The sequence below is a fragment of the Nicotiana sylvestris genome, chromosome 6 (genome assembly GCF_000393655.2).
Source record: "Nicotiana sylvestris chromosome 6, ASM39365v2, whole genome shotgun sequence".
Taxonomy (NCBI): Eukaryota; Viridiplantae; Streptophyta; class Magnoliopsida; order Solanales; family Solanaceae; genus Nicotiana; species Nicotiana sylvestris.
Genome location: NC_091062.1, coordinates 140,779,982 through 140,783,479, shown reverse-complemented (window position 1 = coordinate 140,783,479; position 3,498 = coordinate 140,779,982). Strand labels below are relative to the sequence as shown.

At 39.2% G+C, this 3,498-nt stretch overlaps 1 long non-coding RNA gene across 1 annotated transcript; it reads right to left on the bottom strand.

Moving 5' to 3' along the window:
- Positions 1-413: 413 nt before the first annotated feature.
- On the bottom strand, positions 414-1,946 carry LOC138870158 (uncharacterized). Its single transcript, XR_011400395.1, has 3 exons — positions 1,904-1,946; positions 1,505-1,571; positions 414-552 (listed from the first exon to the last, which is right to left on the bottom strand). It is a non-coding gene; the product is annotated as an uncharacterized lncRNA (long non-coding RNA).
- Between the last annotated feature and the right edge of the window lie 1,552 nt (positions 1,947-3,498).

Here is a 3,498-nt window from a genome sequence, read left to right as displayed (position 1 = left end):
AGAAGTTATTTTGGTATTACTATGACATGTGGATAGGCCCAATTACAGAGGAGACTCTGCCAAAATTTCTGCAAAATTTGGGAGTTAGAAAAATTTGGGATATTCAGATGTGCAAAGAAAGAGATAAGTTACATTATGTGTTTGAGGACAAATTCTACATCTCATTTGAGGATGAATGTGTCACGACCCAAATCCCGGTCGTGATGGCGCCCAACACACTACTAGGCAAGCCCGACCATTATTCAACACTTAACCCAATTTATCAAAAATAGCGGATGGAAATATCAATTAATTCAAGATCAAAGTACTGAAGAGTTTAACAAAATACACAACATAATCTCACTAGGACCCGGCGTCACGAATCTGAGCCTCTAGAGTACAGAATATCATCCTAATACATAGTGTATCCAAAGTCTAATAATACGGAAATAAAAAAAAAAGGATATGAGGGAAGAAATCAATGCTGCGAACGCCGTACAGCTACCTTGATACTCCCCAAAATGCTGGATCCATTGATCAACTGGATCTACTGTGCCTGAGACTGCCCTGGATCTGCACACAAGGTGTAGGGAGTAAAGTGAGTACTCCGACCCAGTGAGTAATACAAGTAACTACAGTCCGAAGATAAGAAAACCCAGTAAATACACAAAGTAAGCTAAAATCCAAATATACAGCAACATATGGAACCGAGCAGCTAAACAACAGTATAGATACAAATACATGAATACAATGCAATGCATATGATGGTACATTCCAGTACCCACTGCGGCGTGCAGCCCGAGCCATCCATATTTATTTATCGTCGACGGCGCTCACTGGGGGTGTGTACAGACTCCGGAGGGGCTCCTACAGCCCAAGCACAATATCTTGGTCAGTCATTGTTACCTGACCGGTCAGCCATTGTTACCTGACCAATTTATATCATACAGTGCCATTGTTACCACTGTTCAAGTATATCATCTAGTGTCATTGTTACCACTATTTCAAGTATATCACACAGTGTCATTGTTACCACTGTTTCAAGTATATCACACAGTGTCATTGTTACCACTGTTTCAAGTCACTTTATAATCAGTCCAAAAAATAATATAATAAGCCCCTTGGGCATTTACAAAACAGAAGTTCCCAGCCCGGAATACATTTAAAAATATCATTTAAGTTTTCAACACTTAGAATTATGGCTGAGTTTGCAAAACAACATTTAAAACCTTGGACTGAAATTAAATGATATGCAAATCATGCTAAGCAGTAATATCAATCCTCGAAGGATTTTACAAATCGGCACAAGGCCCCAAACATGGCATCAAGCCCAGTAATATCAATGAAGTATGTGTATCAATCACCAGTATAGTATAAACATCACACGGGATGGACCAAGTCACAATCCCCAATAGTATCCGACCCCGCACTCGCCATGGAGTGCGTGTCACGCCTCAATATAGCGTTACGATGTGAAAGTCCGGGGTTTCAAACCCTCAGAACAGCATTTACATCTATTACTCACCTCTAACCGGTCGTAGACTAGTCCGCAATGCCCTTTCCTCTTGAATCGACCTCTTCGCACATCGAATCTAGTCAAAACCACAACGAATACATTACAATAGGCTAAGGGAATATAACCCAATCGAAAAGACTCGAAAAATGTCGAAAATCCCGAAATTAGCAAAACCCGAGCCCTGGACCCACGTCTCAAAATTCAGAAATTTTTACATCAATACGACCCTTATCTCGCCACGAGTCTATACATACCAAATTCACAAAAATCGGAGTTCATTTGACCCCTCAAATCACCATTTAATTCTCTTAAGTTTCAAGCCCTAAACCACCATTTTTGTCCATAATTTACTTGAGTTTTCAGCTCTAATCCATGTATTTAACTTGGAAATAAGTAGAAACAACTCACCTTTGATGCTTGATGAAATCCCCCTTGAAATTCTCTCCAAAATAATCCAAGCCAAATGAAAGAAATGAAAGAAATAAGCCAAATCCGTGTTTAAAAGAATCTGCCCGTGCTTCGTCAAGTTGTACCTTGCACTTGTGCTATACAAGTTGTACATCCTATTAAAAAATTTTCTTGTCGGATACCTTCTGTTTAAACACCCATAACGTCTTGTATAAGTATCCAAATGACAAACGGATTGAATATTTAGAAATTAGACTCGAAGATCTTTAATTTGATAGGTTGTACACCATATAACCCTTTATATATCCTGAGATATGAGCTTCTAAAGTAGGCTCCCCGAATCAGAAAATTCTAGAGAACGAGCTCCACCAGTCATATTCAATCGACTGTAACATTCTCTACAGATGTCCAAATTACGATTTCTTTAGCTTTCTGGAAACTATACATAAAGGGCTACAACTTTCGAATTTAAACTATCTCACAATTCCTTGTAGATAAAAAGATATAGGCCTCCGAATTACGCCCCACGATTGCAGTCCAAAGACCTGCAAAAAATTGCAGCAGAAATTTCTGCAGCTTTTTCTTTTCTTTTTGGTCCGAATTTCATTCCGTTAACCTTCCGAAATCCACCCGAGGCCCTCGGGACCTTAACCAATTATATCAACATGTCCCACAATATCATTCAAACTTGTCCCAACCTTCGAAACACCCAAAATAACATCAAAACATCAAATCCTCATCGGATTCAAGCCTATGAATCTCACGAACTTCCAAATTCCATTTTTGATAAAAAAAAGCCCAACCAAACCACGCCCAAATGACCTCAAATTTTACAGACAAGTCCAAAATGACATAACGAAGCTACAGCAACTCTCGGAATTCCATTCCGACCCTCGGATCAAAATCTCACCTATCAACCGGAATTCGCCAAAATACTAACTTTGCCAATTCAACCTTAATTCTACACCGATCATCACAAAAATATTCCGGACACACTCCTAAGTCCCAAATCACCTAACGAAGTTATCCGAACCATAAAATTTGCATTTCGAGCTCTCTAACACATAAGTCAATATTCGGTTGACTTTTCCAACTTAAGCTTCCTTAAAAGAGACTAAGTGTATCAAACCTTACCAAAATTATTCCAGAATGACTTCAAATTTTGCACACAAGTCACATTCGACATTATGGACTTGCCCCAACTTTCGGATTCGCATTCCGACTCCGATATCAAATTTCCCCTTCCGGTCGAATTTTTCTCAAAAACCTTCAAATTTCTATACTTAGCCAAATGACTTCAAAATGACCTCCGGACATCCGAATTCACTTCCGATCGCGCTACCAATCCTTAAATCATCCCCCGAAACTAACTGAATCATCGGAAATAAATTCCGAGACCTCTAACTCACAAGTCAACTTCCGATTGACTTTTCCAAACTAATTCTTCATTAAAAAGACTATTTGTCCCAATTTCTACCAAACTCGATCCGAATTGACTCAAATTCACCAAGTACACATATTGAAGCATGAATAAGCATATAACGGGGAATACAGGACGGAATTACAGGAGACGACGGGTCGGGTCGTCACATTCT